Here is a 16154-nt window from a genome sequence, read left to right as displayed (position 1 = left end):
AGGCTTTTTATCAAAAATTTAGGAGGTTTCATTTGCCTACTTTGCACACAAAGAAGAATCCAGATTCAGAGGCTTCCATTTCTGTGGAGCTTATCTGGCAATTTTATTATGGAGACAAAGGGGAATTTGTGATGTAGGGAGAACATCCATTATTTATTTGTTTATTTATTTACAGTATTTATATTCCGCCCTTCTCACCCCGCAGGGGGCTCAGGGTGGATTATAATGTACATATATATGGCAAACATTCAATGACATAGACACACAACATATATAGACAGACACAGAGGCAATTTGTGACACTGATGAAGTACTTCCTCATTCTTTGCAGGCTTGCTGGAGATTTTTATGGCATTGTAGAATCATAGAATCTTAGAATCAAAGAGTTGGAAGAGACCTCATGAGCCATCCAGTCCAACCCCCTGCCAAGAAGCAGGAATATTGCATTAAAATCACCCCTGACAGATGGCTATCCAGCCTCTGTTTAAAAGCTTCCAAAGAAGGAGCCTCCACCATGCTCCAGCGCAGAGAGTTCCACTGCTGAACAGCTCTCACAGTCAGGAAGTTCTTCCTCATGTTCAGATGGAATCTCCTCTCTTGTAGTTTGAAGCCATTGTTCCACGTTCTAGTCTCCAGGGAAGCAGAAAACAAGCTTGCTCCTTCCTCCCTGTGGCTCCCTCTCACATATTTATACATGGCTGTGAAAGGAAGCCACAGGGAGGAAGGAGCAAGCTTGTTTTTTGCTTCCCTGGAGACTAGAACGTGGAACAATGTAAGACTTGTAAATTAGTTAAATTAGCCTCCCCGTATAGGCGGTACCTAAATTTCCTACTTGACAGATGCAACTGTCTTTCAGGCTGCAAAGGTCGACAGCAAGCTACACAAATTGGTTGGACACTCACTCTGACGCGGGCTGGCTTCGAACTCATGACCTTTCGGTCAGTAGTGATCTTAATGCAACTGACTCCCAGCCAGCTGCGCTACAGGGACAAGCAGATTCCTCAGTCATATTCATTGAGACTACATTAAAACTGGTGTCTAAGTCAGAGCGGATCAGAACGACTTTAACCCCCCCCCCCAAAAAAAAAAACCTCTAGGAAACTCTTCTCAACCAACTGCCATTGGTATAGCCCCCCCCCCCCCCCCCGGTTAAACAGGGTTTAAAAATCCCCTGACCACTCAAAGCAGTTCTCTAGGGTGCCTCTTTGTGGATGCAATGTTTGTGGGAAGAAACAATTGTTGGTGGCAATAAAGAGGAAGACAAAAACCTTGTTTTCACCATACCAAGAGTGGTGTGAATATTGCAAGAATAGTACAGCACTCTGAGGTGCTGAAATACTGCAGTACCGAAAATAATACTCTCAATAATATATGTATATGGAATCAAGAATAACACATGTGTATGCCCAATGTAGATGAATCCCAAAATTTCTAGACAGAGAGCTCCTTATCTCAGATAACCATTAGAACATCTAATGCATATGTGTCAAACACAAGGCCTATGAGCCAACTCTGTCTTTGCCATGTTATTTTATGTGACCCACAAGACTTTCAATGTCAGAGTAACATAGTTACATTTATATAGCCTTACAATTACAAATAGTCCTTTGAAGGTAACCATGAGGCTGATGTGGCCCTCGGTGAAAATGATCTAAAGATGCACATACTTCAAGGCTGTTGAAAGTGATACAAGTGAGGTGTTTTTGTTCTTTCTCTCTAATGTTTTAACGAGTTCCCTCCTGCTAAAACCAGACTTAACTCAGCTCCAGTGGCATAAAGATTTCAGTCTGGTTATCTATGCAACACCACAAAGATGTGTATCTTCCAGTGCTCATTCAGATCAACCTGAGACATTTCATTACAGCTCCAGGACATGAGTTCCAGTTTCATCTGCTGTCTTCAATGCTACAATTCTATCCTATTTCTTCTGTATACCCAGAGGCAGCCCTAGGTAATTTTCAATGGTAAGCAAACAGTATTTTGGCACCCCCCCCCCCAACCAATTACTGATATATATTTTCTGTTCATCATGGGAGTTCTGTGTGCCATATTTGGTTCAATTCCATCATTGGCGGAGTTCAGAATACTCTTTGATTTTAGGTGAACTATACATCCCAGGAACTACAACTCGCATATGACAAGGTCTATTTTCCCCCAAGGGCACCTCAAGAGCGGCCCTGGGCAAAATCAACTATACTGCAAATGCTTACTTTGCGTATGGGTTGAGCTGCCCCTGTGTATACCTATGAAAAAATAGCCATGGGCTCTCATGAAATTTCCAGTCTTATTTCTTATTTTATGTCCAAAGTTTTTCTATAATTATGATCCCATGAAATATGCAACGTATAGGTCTACCCTTTTGGGTCTCCACTTTCTGCTTTGGTCTTGTCTTAGATGAGTCTGATATACAGCCAACAGTAGGCAAACGTAAGCAGGTGCTTCAGACAGAAAATTTTATGTGCTATGAAAGTGCAGTAACATTTTTATTTAATTTGCAAATGTATTTTTAGTACCAAGAGCAAGGAGAAAAAGACACTTGTGGTATTTTCTGCCTCGTGTATGATAATGTCTTTGCAGTTTTAGGAACTAGAAACCTCAACCTAGGTGGCTAGGGGCACCATTTTCTACTCTGTTTCAGGGAAAAAGATATACTGGGACACAAAACGACTCTGTCCCAGTTTACCTGTCCAAAACGGATTCTTCCCTATGAACTATCAAGGTTACTAAGATCTTCCGGAGGGGCCCTGCTCTCGGTCCCACCACCCTCGCAATCACGTCTGGTGGGAACGAGGGACAGGGCCTTCTCGGTGGTGGCCCCTCTGCTTTGGAATTCCCTCCCACCAGAGATTAGATCTGCTCCTTCCCTCCTGACCTTTAGAAAGCTAATAAAAACCTGGCTTTGGAATATGGCATTCGATGATTGAGTCAATAACGCTTGTCCACGTGGAAGGATGGTGATGAACTGTGACTGTATTTGACGACTTGGCTTGTGTAATGTGATGACGTATTTTATTGTATTTTATATTTTAACGTATAATGATGATGCACTGTGCTGTTTTTATATTACTGTATATGAACACATGTTGTGAACCGGCCTGAGTCCGGTTATAAATAAATAAATAACTCGTCCAAATAATCCTCCATGGTTCTCTATGTATTGTTCTCTAGACCATGTTGGAGGGTTGTCAGATATTTTTCTTTCCCTCATCCATTTCCTCATTTCTTTCTAATTCAATACAAACAAGAGCACCTTTGTTTTTATTTATGATGGACTGAGGAACATAATTTGGGAATTCCATTCAGATACACTAGTCAACCAAGTTGCTGAAAACAAATACAAAATAGTGCACTATCGAGCCACAGCAGCTACATAGACTCGGAAGGGGATTTGAAACATGGATGGCAGATACATCAGCTATAGCCAAACTGCTCCTAGGGCACAACAATTACATTAAGTGCTTACCATTTCATGCTGCACCTGTTGTAAGATTTGCTCCTCAATAAAGCACAAAGTGTCCGTTATAGGTCTCAACAGCATTTGTGTACAAAGCTTGGGGCAATGGAGTTGACAAAGCTTTTTTATTTAGGAAGTCATACTGTTTTGTATTGTTCCTTTGCAAGGGTGGAGATGGAAGTGCACAAAGAATGTTTGAACATCTAGTTTCAGAAAAGAAATAAACCTGGTAAATTTGATACAGGAGCTCCCAGTGGCACAGTGGGTTAAACCGCTGAGCTGCTGAATTTGTTGATTGAAAGGTTGCAGATTTGAATCCGGGGAGTGGCTTGAGCTCCTGCTGTTAGCCCCAGCTTTCTGCCAGCCTAGCAGATCGAAAACATACAAATGTGAGTAGATCAATAGGTACCACTCTGGTGGGAAGGTAATGGTGCTCCATGCAGTCATGCCAGCTACATGACCTTGGAGGTGTCTACGGACAACGCTGGCTCTTTGGCTTGGAAATAGATATGAGCACCAACCCACAGAATCAGACACAACTGGACTTAAGAAGACTCTGTACAGTGAGGTGAGGAAAAGAAACATTTCAGCAGTTTCCGCAAAGGGAGACATTTCAGCGAAGCTCTCACTGAAGATAAGGTTGTTCCCAGCTTATCAAGCATCTTAGGCTGGAAATTGGCAAGATCTGGGATGAATCATGAAAATTCCATCACTGGGGTAGATTAAGAATAAGGGTCTATCCAGACAGGGCCCAAAATGTGTGAGCTCTCATGCTTTTATCAAAGGCATCCAAGCGACCCTTAGAACTGATGTGTTTGTGCAGGATTGTGTCCCCCTTCTCATGAGATGGTCATTGACCATAAAAAGGTGAACCTGAACTTGGACTATCCAAACAATGCCTCCAGTAAAAGAGGAATAATTTGTGACAAATCAGGAAAAACCTGCTTTGTCTTGAATTATTTAGACCAATGTTACTCAACCTTCCTAATGCCACGATCTCTTAATACAGTTCCTCATGTTGGGTGACCCCCCCCCCAATCATAAAATTATTTTCATTGCTACTTTACAACTGTAATTTTGCTACTGTTATGAATCATAACGTAAATATCTGATATGCAGGATTTATTTTCATTCACTGGACCAAATTTGGCACAAATACCCCATACACTCAAATTTAAATATTGGTAGGGTTGGGGGGAGGGATTGATTTTGTCATTTGGGAGTTGTAGTTGCTAGGATTTATAGTTCACCTACAATCAAATAGCATTGTAAGTTTGGTTCAATTCCATTGAACCAAACTTGGAACACAGAAAATACTGGAAGGGTTGGTGGGCATTGACCTTGAGGTTTGGAGTTGTAGTTCACCTACATCGAGAGAGCACCGATCACTCAAACAATGATGGATCTGGACCAAACTTGGCACGAATACCCAATATGCCCAAATGTGAACCCTGGTGGGGTTTGGGGAAAATAGATCTTGAAATTTGGGAGTTGTAGTTGCTGGGATTTATAGTTCACCTACAATCAAAGAGCATTCTGAATCCCACCAATGATAGAATAGGGTCAAACGTCCTGTACAGAACCCCCATGACCAACAAAAATACTGTGTTTTCTGTGATTTTGGCAACCCCTCTGACACTCCCTCGTGACCCACCCAGGAGTGATTTAGATACTCCATTTGACCCAGGTTTCCTGAAAGACTTGAGTCTAATGGAGTATGGGTCCTGTGGGGACTGACCCCCAGTTAATACTGGGAGTACCAAGGGGTCAGTCCACATAGCCCAATTTGCTTCTTCAGGCCCCCTCCCCAAAACCTTTAAAATAAAATAAAAACGTACCAGGTCACCATTATACCTCTCTGGAGGCTTCCTGGCATGTACCAATGTTGTGCTAGGAGGTGGGGGCAGATTGCCCCCCCCCCACTTCCTGGTGCAACATTAGTATGTGCCAGGAAGCCTCCAGAGAGGCATAATGGTGGCCCAATAAGTTTTTATTTTATTTTAAAAGGTTTTTTTTTTGGGGGGGGGAGTCCCCATTCTAGCATGGTAGTTACCGCGCTGCAATGGGGACAACCAATGGGAAAGCCTGCTTCTTTTGGGCACCCATGGGGACAGCAATGCGAATGAAAATTGATTACTTTAATCCATTCTCACCCATGATAAATTGCTACTGGGAAGTGCCCCAAGTCAAACAAGCATTTGGTGGATTTGTACAGTTACTGAAGCAGGAGTTTTTTAATTCTTTGTGGGTGTAACTGGTTAGCAGAAAAGGAAGAACAGAGTTCATGCAAGCAGGTTCGGTAGTATAATCTCTTAGATAAGAACTGTGGAAACCCAGCGATATCTCTTTTATTTGTTTATGAATAAACCTTTAGGAATGGCAGGAGTGGAAAGGAAAATGGGTGAGGTCTTTCTCTTAAATGTAGACATTACGGACTTCAGTATCAATATGTTGTAAGACACCTAGTGGAGGCTGGTGGCTCCAATGTTAGAGGAGCACTGGGTTTTAGTCCAAATGTTAAAGGACCTATTTCTGAAATAGATTCTTTATCTTGGAGAATATATTTAAAATTCAGACTAAAACCCAAAATGGATTAATCAGTTCACTAACTGATTTTGGCGCCTCAAACCTTGACTGAAAGTGACACCTTTTTGCGAAGGCACCTATTACCTGATTCATACCTAGAATTTTATGATTAGTAAGGAAAAGCAAAGTTCTTTTTCATATGTATTTTTAATATGATCTGACCTATTTTGCAGTGCCTGTAGAAGCATGTGTGTCAGAATGCAATTATTCTCTAGTTTTCATACTTTTTTTTGTAGGGTGGTTCCCCAGTACAAACTTGCATACATTGGGGAAAGTTGCTTACAAAATGGGAAAGTGTTTGCAAAATATGCATATGCTAAGGGGAATGCTTACAAAAATGCTGACATATTTTAATGCAGGAAGAGCATTTGCCAACTGATGCAGAAAATACAATGAAACAGACATGTGCGTGAAAATATGCACATGTTATAAAAAAGTGAAACAAATCCATCCATTGCTAAATGGATAAATTATGGATGTTTTCATTCTGGCAATGTTCTGCCTCCCACCATGACATTATCTTGCTGGGGGAGGGGGCCTTTTATATCAGAAAGGTTTTTGTTGGGGATCCAGATTAAATGTGCCAAACAACTACTGGGCAGCAGGCATAGAGGGAGGGGTGTCTCATACTAGTAAAGGATTTTTCAGTGGCAACAGCAGTAGCACCATAGCTAACACATGTTAGAATTGTGCACAAGAAGGTAATAGTGAACTACTCCTAAAGATGTGTACTGTGAAAACCTTATGATGAGACAATCCAAAATGGCACAAGAGATAGCGACAGAAGATGAAAAATTCAGGCTGGAAGTTTTATCAAACACCACTATGCCCACCCTAAAAAAACGGGATTTATCGTTAGGAATGTATAGTTTCTTAAAGGACATCAAGTCAGAATGAGATAAAGCGGCATCCTCTCTTTTGCATGAAGTCTTCTCAGCTTCACAGCAGACCAGTGGCAGCTGATATTTCCCAAGAAGATCAATTTTCATCACTTTTACACTTTTTGACACAGTTCTTTAATCTGCATTAGATTTTTACCTCAAAAAGTATCTTTTAAAATAAATTTCTCGTCTTTCTTTATCTATCTGTGCTTATCTGCATTTGTGCCGATTCCCTGATATGCATGAGTGCATAATATGGACTTTAAAAGAACAAAGCTTAACCAAATATGAACTACACAACCAATGTGCCACAATTCCAGAATTTTTATACATATATACTATATTTTATTAGACTATATTCTTGAATGTAATAGAAGGCAAATGATACGAACTGTTTCTCCACCTCTGCCCAGCCAGGGTAGAGTGACTCAGAAAGCAATGATCTCTTGACAATACACCTTCCTGAAGGCAGGACATTGTTGAATAGAGAACTCTGTTTGCCTGATGGTCCTGAATAGATATCTCAGGACCTTCTCATTGTTTGCCCAGTCTGAAAGTAGACAGCAAGGTCCACACATTGTTCATAGGAAAGCTGGACTTAATCCCATCATCTGTGAACCTGTTGCTGTACATGTGTCCCTTCTGCAGATTGAATAAAGCTTCTGTCAGTTTGCCTTGTACTGGTGAATCTGATCTTCTAGGAACATTGGGTTGACTGGGCTTGCCAGGCACGGACTCTCAGAATCGGTTTCCACTGTCTATAGAACTGGTAGCTACACTTTGTAGCACTGGTTCCTAACCTTTGGTCATCCAGATGTTTTGGATTCCAGGTCCCACAATTCCTAATAGCTGATTAGATGACTGGGATTTATGGGTGTTGAAGTCCAAAACACCTGGAAGACCAAAAGCTTTGAACCACTTCTCCATAGGATTCAAGTTCTGGCTTCAGAATGCACCCAACAAGTTACTCAAATAGAGCAGAGGACAAGTCCCATTAGCTAATGAAGCTAATAAAACAAGCAGGCTCAAGTTGAAAAGGACGTCCAGCTGTTGACATATTCAGAAGTGAAAATCCACAACACATACTATATAAAAAATGGAACCACAATGAGTAAAAATCATGTGAAACTACATATTTTACAACAATAAATGGAACTGTAAACATGACAGTATGTGAAGGTGGTGGCAGGTGGATTTGACAGAGGGAGAAATCACAAAAATCCAATTTTTTTGTAAGATGTTTAAAATTACGGAGTTTCCTCAGTTAAAATGCACCACAAATTGGAGAATAGAGGCTGGATGGGTCAGAGAGTTACACAGACACCATATAATCTCTGGTGAAGCCCGTTGGAAAGGCAATGGGTTGGTATTCCCCTTTTCTTGAAGTAAAAAGACAGGAGCAATTCCAGTATCTGTATCTAGCTTTTGGCAAAATTCATTGATTTCTTTTTCATTTAGGAAAATGCATTTTAAATGGATTTTATATAAATTTTCTGATCCATGAATAGTGTTGCAAAATATAGCGCTAAATCCAATGTATTCTGATATATACATTAGTGTAGGTTCAAGAATTCTTTTCAGAATGCAACAAAATAGAATTTTTCAAACATTCTTAAGAATGAAGTACTGTTATGATAAATGTCATTTGATGTTTTATTTTATTTTCATCCCGACATAGATCCTAAACAAGCTAAAGCTAAAGAAACCTGAAAAAAGGGATAACACAATTAGAGTAGCGATAATTTCAAAAACACATTTATTTGAAATATATATAATCATTTATAAACTTAGCTATAAAAATAAAAATACAGCCTCCATAAAAAAAATTCCTGCAATCAGGTAGCAGCTCTTCGCAATATTTGTACATTTCAGAACAAGCTACTCTACAAATATGAGGAGGGTAGTGTGGTACAGTGACACAGAGAAGTATTTGAATCTTTTCATCACAGGCTTTTCAGCAGCATGACAAAAATGAAAACCTACAGCAGACAATGTTGATGACTCATGAAGGAGTGTGTCGAGATTTGTGTGGGATTAATTCAAGCAGTTACTTAAAAAAAACCATTAACACACAAGAAGGTTACACCCCCTTTTGTGTAGGAACTCTAACAGATTGCTTTCATTAAATATACTTTGAAAAAAACACCCCCTCCCCCCCCATTGTGTGTGATTCAGCAGTGACACTTTCATAACTCCAACCATTATTAGGTCAAGTTTGGGTCTGGGAACAGCACTGGGAATCTAAAGTCTAGCAATATTTTCTGAAGGACTGGTACAAATGTGTAAGTCAAATTTATTTATTTATTTATTTAAATCCTTCGTACCCCATCCTTCTCACCCCCCGAGGGGGGACTCAGGGCGGCTTTACAATAGGCAACCATTAGATTACGAACATCAAATCAAACAATCATAATTAAACAACAGTTAAAAACAATTATAAACATTCAAAAATTTATATTTAAAATTTTGTAGATTAAAATCATGATCCAGAATCAGTCCATTGCCGGTCGCATAAGTTCATTCTCATTCAATCACTGTATCTATTGCTCAAAAGTTTCATCCCAAAGCCAGGTTTCCAGTTTTTCTCTCTCAAAAGGCCAGGAGGGAGGGAGCAGATTTGATATCATTTGGGAGGGAGTTCCACAGCCGGGGAGCCACCACTGAGAAGGCCCTGTCTCTCAGTCCCACCACTCGGTCTTGCAAGGGTGGTGGGACCGAGTGCAGGACATCCCCCGATGATCTTAAACTCCTTGTTCCCATCCTTTCTTCCTAATATATAGTTTCATTTCCATAGAGAGCTTGGGAAAGTTACTTTTTGGATTATGACTTCAAAAATGGCTTGGGAAATCTGGGAAATTCACACCATACATAGTTTTCCCAGTTTTGGTTCCCAAGGACATTTTTGCCCAAGATGAAGATGACCAAGTTGTTCAAAGAGACAGCATGGCAATTAGGGAGAAGAGGTTAAAAAGGGAATGGACTCATATGCAAAGATAAAGCCTCTCTACAAATTCCTGCAGATTTGCCCCTCAAAATTTTCAAATATTCCCCCATAAAAACAAATACTTTTGCAAAAGTAGGCTAAGATCCAATATACCTTTAGCTTAGCATAAATATGTGCCAGTCTACTTATGCTGTATTGGACAGTTGTGCAACCAGTTGTGCAAAAGGCAGCAAGACCTTGAGCTCATCTGTTCCATAAATATCTCCCCACCCAAGAAATGAAAGTTGAGAGGGTTCTTTCTCTGTATCTGCTTGGTTGAGCAATTGCCTGCACTAAGGACTATGTTTACATAACTTTGGAGAAAGTCCAACTGCTTGCACAATTAATGCTAATGTAGTATCCTAAGAAGGTGCCATCCAACAGATGTCAAAGGGGATATTCAGAGTGGCTTTATCATGTTTGGTCTGACCCACTGATTTATACAAGAGGGTATGATGGCCTTTAGATAGTATTCAGTCTTTAGGGTCAGCTGGCAGCATCCAGACAGGAAAAGCAGCCTAGGATGGTACTATGCAAAGTGGTGGTCCCGGATCTGTGCTAGTTCCTAGTCTGAGGCAAATTTTCAGGAATAAAGAAACAGCTGGAGCCAACTAGTGCAAATACAATACAGTACTAGCACCTGGCATATAAGGAAAATGTACTGCTTTTAATTTTTTTCATTCTATTATTATTGCATTATTGCATTATGATTTTTCCTTTCCTCTTTCAATAAAAATATCTCATTTAAAGATGAAAAAAATAATGCCAGTCAACACACCAGATAGCTTGAGAAATACTGGATTAGAGAATGCTGTAACCCAATATTTATCTAGATTTCTCTCCGGGGGGGGGGGGGGGGGGCATGCTTAAAGGAGCATGATGCCACAGTGGCAACACAGGAGGCTTCTCTTGTTCTGCTAGGAACAATGGGGAGAAGTGGGACGGTCAATCCTTCACACCATGGGTGAGTCCGGTGATATGGGGCATAGGGCGACAGATTCCCTACATCCCTCAATGTACACTGCTGAATAGCCACAATGTGTGGTGATTCCGATGGTCTTTAAGATGAAAGCATTAGTCTAGAATATCAGAATGCAAAGGATCTTGTACCACCTTAGAGATAACAATGTTGGTAACATAAGCTTTCACAAACTAGTCTACAAATTCTGAGGAAGTAGATTCAGGCCATGTCTTTCCTGCCAAAGTAAACTGGACTCCCTGCTTTGCTGTTACATCCAGCTGTTAATCTCCATCTATTGATGACTTTGGAGTTTCCTGGAAATATGTCTCAATGGATAACATGCTTTTCTCCTTTTGCTTTTTCTCCCTGATGTAATCCTGCAATTTAGGATGTACAGACAGCTGGACCCAACTGAATCCAGACTGATTCACCACCCACACTTCCAATAGACCCATCACTGCATTGTCACCAGCAAGCAGATCTCTCCCAGAGGCTTCTAGAGATGTTATTTCTGATACTGAGCCATGAGACCAGAAATGTGGTCCCCAGCAAGCCCCTGAGAGAGTGCTGCTCGCTGTCAGTGAAAAGTCTGCAGCCCAGATGTGCTCTCAGACTGACTGGTCATATGGATGGCCAAAAAGCTCCAGGGATGCTCCTAGGCTGCATCAAAGAAGATCTGGAGCCCTTTGACAGATGGTCTCTAATCATTACCTGAATTCAGTTCCCTATATTTGATTACTACATTTTTAAGTTAAGCTGGAATGATCCTGTTTAATTGCTCTATTCCTATGCTACTATATGTTTATCCACCTTATTGACCTTTAACTCGTTTCGCATATTGGCCCCCTCACCCCCCAAAAAATGAGTCTGTTGTTGCTTATGATGTTTGTTTATTGTTGTTTGTGTTGTTTTTATGTTATTTTAATATGTTATTTCTGTTTTTAATTGTATGTTGCCTTGGGCTTGGCCCCATGTAAGCCGCCCCGAGTCCCCTCGGGGAGATGGAGGTGGGGTAGAAAAATAAAATAGTTCTTCTTCTTCTTTGCACTGCATTTTTCCAGTAAGTGTAGACACAGCCTTAATCTATGAAAGCTAATGCTACCAGCGTTATTCTCTCAGTTAGTCTCTATAGTTCTACAAAATCCCTTTGTTTGAAGCAAGCTAGGGTGACAGACCTGAAGACACACAATGAGTTTTATGGCTGTCAGAGATGGATGACACATGTTCCAGACCAAAGTATATGAAGTGAATTTATTGGCTTAGTAGGATGAATCTTCCCTTGTACAATCAGAAGACTTGATAATATGGATGGTTCTAAGCATGTTCCATGAATGTGCAAAGAATATTTTTTTAAAAGTTCTTCTCATTCAGGGTGGAGTTGGAGTCAGTAGGGATGTATATATGGGGGTTGAAACCTTGGACTCTGGTGTCTCCTTCACACTGTATTCTTAAAAAAAGAAGAAACACTACACACAGAGATATTTTAGGTATATGACTACCAATACCACATACTATACATACAACTACAGACTAAGCAACTAAATACCTACAAAAATATTTCCTAATCTGTTTGATGGTTATTATCCCTTATTAATTTACTCCTTTCAATAATAATGTAATCACACTTTCTCATAAAAAGACACTCTACTAATTTATGCACCCAAAGTTGAGAAATGCTCCCACATCGTTGTTGGTTCACGCTTTCTTCCTTTGAATACTTGAATAAGATTATTATGTTTGTCTTTGATTAGATTGGGAACCAACGAACACTTAAAATTGCAGGAAATCTCACACTACTTGATGGAAAGCATGAACACTACCTCATCCTTTTCAATAGAGGGCATCAGTGGCAAGCTTTCGAGTACACTTTTTTGGGTTTGTGAGATCATTTCCATAGTAGCTGAGCTTTTCAGACGAAATGTAGCCTTTTGAATCAAGGAAATGAAATGCATAAAATGGTAACAGAACAATTATCTCTGACACATGTGTATTCTGAGGATTTTGTGCACTGATGGCTTATGCCTGCCACTGAGATGTAATTTTCTAATTAATGATTATTTAAAGCTATATACTATTTGACTTCTTTTTATTTTATAGCATATGTATCTCCAGTCTTTTCTCACTAGAGGTCACCATCTCCTTGCATGTAATTTGTACCTTCAATGACACAATCATTTCCAATGAATAAACCATCATACTGGAAAGTATAAATTCTTTGGTTTTTTTTAATATTAATCTTTTATTTTTGTTAGAACAGACGTGAATTATGAAGTCGACAGGCACTTGAAATGCAAATTATTCAAGGTCTCCAGAAAGAAAATGGTTTAGGGGTTAATGAAGGACCTCATATGTACATAAAGAATACAGAAATTTGCTGTGATCAGACAAGTGCTGAGAAGCCAATTCTTTCCCATGCTAAACATGATTCTTCACTGGAGTTGCTTCTAAATAATCTGCTTTGTCTTTGACCATAGGAATGGTGTGTTCCTTAATGAAAAAAAAACTGTCTTCTGCCTTATTTAATTAGCTTTTTAGTCAAAGAGGTTTAAGTCAACATTTACACCTTAGTGTAAACTTGGCCACTGTTTACAATTCTGCAGACAAACATTCCCAGTTAGAAATTGAATGTTTAAGTTGAACGATTCCTTTTTTATATTGTCGAAGGTTTTCATGGCTGGAATCACTGGGTTGTTGTAGGTTTTTCGGGATGTATGGCCATGTTCCAGAGGCATTTTCTCCTGACATTTCGCCTGCATCTATGGCAAGCATCCTCAGAGTAGTGAGGTAGGAAGTTAAAACGTGATCAGCTTGATACAGAACAAATACGTAAACCACTGCTCAGCAACAGTCATTGATTGATGCTCAACCTTCTACCTCCAAGTGTCAGTGAAGAAAGAGACAGGCACGATGGTAAACAGTAGGCTTCTGTTTAAAGCCATAGATGCAGGCGAAACGTCAGGAGAAAATGCCTCTAGAACATGGCCATATAGCCCGAAAAACCTACAACAACCCAATACCTTTTTTTTTTTTTAAAAAGGAATCTGTTGAGAGAATTTTCTCCCCTTGAAGGTATTCTGTGACATGCGAAAAGAACACAGGTAGTATGGCAGCGTTGTATTTTGTGATATATACACATCCCACAGTAATCTCTGGTTGAGTTCAAATGAATCAAAGGAACCTATGCCCAGGCCCGTAGCCAGGATTTCGTTTCGGGGGGGACTGAATTTTTTTTCAGGGGGGGTTTCGGGGGGGGCTGAGTTTCGGGGGGGCTGAGTCTGAGTGAAAGAGGGTCTAGCCTAGCAAACCTTTTGTATCATTACCCCAATACCCCCATGCATATGGGATATATTGAGTATGGTGATCAGATCATGATATGAATAAACATAACAGTTTAAATAATGCACCAGTAAGGCCTTTTCGCGAACCACCATGAAAATTTCGGGGGGGGGGGGGGGGGGCTGAAGCCCCCCGAGCCCCCCCCCCCTGGCTACATGCCTGCCTATGCCAGTATCAAAGAGATAGTTGAAATGTAACTTAGACCCCTTCTACACTGCCATAAAATCCAGATTCTCAAAACAGACAATCCACATCTGCTTTGAACGGGATTATATGTGTCTATGCTCCCATATAATCCAGTTTAAAGAAGAAAATCTGGATTTTATATGGCAGTGTAGAATGGGCCTTAGATTGCATTTCAGTGTGAATTTGCCCATTTAAAAACTATATTTATTTATTTATTTATTTATTTATTTATTTATTTATTTATTTATTTGCTGTATTTATATCCCGTCCTTCTCACCCCAAAGAGGACGCAAGGCGGCACACAAAAAAGGCACAATTTGATACCACATATACATAGGGTAAAAAACAACATATATACATTCAAATAAATAATTAAAACGTCATAATCTTAAAACCAATTACTTAAAAACCATGCAGTCCAAAGGCATATTTCAGGAGCCATTCCGATCCAAAATTGCGCTATCCCAAAGTTACTTATTGCATTGCAAATTATTGTCCAAAGGCCTGGTCCCACATTCATGTCTTTACTTTCTTTCTGAAGGACAGGAGGGAGAGAGCTGATCTAATTTCACTAGGGAGGGAGTTCCACAGCCGAGGGACCACTACTGAGAAGGCCCTGTCTCTCGTCTGCACCAATTGTGACTGCGAAGGAGATAGGTTCAAGAGCAGGGCTCCCAGATGATCTTTGAAATGGTTCATATTTAAAACCTGATTAGGAAGTGGGATGGATTTAGACATTGTAATTCATCCTTTTCTAAAAAGATGTACAAAATGTGTTTTTGAAAGTTCTCAGAATACTATGTGTTTTTCAGTTTGGATTCAAATTTCACATCTTCCCAAACAAATGCAAAGTTATATAGTTGAACAAAACCATTTGCAAAAATGGCTGTGTGCAACTATGTGTATAAGTGGGAACTACATATCTTTGGAAATTGCATTCCAGGGTAAAAGAAATGGGATTGACTCAACATAGCTATAGAAAAATAACTTGAGAGAAACCAAGCGTTATAAATCGGCGTATCCCTGCTTCATCAGATTATATTTAGCTCTCTTAAAAACTCTTATTGGTCTTCATAATGACTAAAGCAAATGAAATTGATGACTGGAACATAGACCTTAAATAGAACATAAATTAGGACATATGAAAGTTTTCAAATTGGGGCAGGTAAAAACCTGAAGAAGTTCTGGGATAGTCTAGTTTTGACTATTAATAGGATTGTGTTCTCTTTCTGTAACCCTTCACTGCAGTTGATGGCTGACCAGTAGGACACATGCATGCCATACCATATGGGCCTTAGTTTAGTGGGTCAGTGTAGATCCATTCCTAGTCATGTACCCATATCTTTTGATCAGGTATCTAATTTCCTTAACTTTGGAAACCTTAAAAATATTCAACACATTGACCTGAATTGTTTTAAAAAGGTAGAGGTAAAGGTTTCCCCTTGACATTAGGTCTAGTTGAGTTCTACTCTTAGCAGTGGTGCTCATCTCCATTTCTAAGCCAAAGAGCCAGCGTTGTCCATAGACTCCTCTGAGGTCATGTGGCTGGCATGACTGCATGGAGCCCTGTTACCTTCCTGCTGGATTGATCTACTCTCATTTGCATGTTTTTGAACTGCTAAGTCATAGAATCAAAATATTTTAATATTTTGATAAATGTTTTTAATGTTTATGTATTGTATGTGAATTTGTGTCCTGGCATTGAATGTTTGCTGTGTATATGCTGTGCTCCACACTGAGCCCCTTTCGGGGTGAGAAGGGCGGATA

The sequence above is a fragment of the Anolis sagrei genome, chromosome 6 (genome assembly GCF_037176765.1).
Source record: "Anolis sagrei isolate rAnoSag1 chromosome 6, rAnoSag1.mat, whole genome shotgun sequence".
NCBI lineage: Eukaryota > Metazoa > Chordata > Lepidosauria > Squamata > Dactyloidae > Anolis > Anolis sagrei.
Note: the sequence above shows the minus strand (reverse complement) of the source record.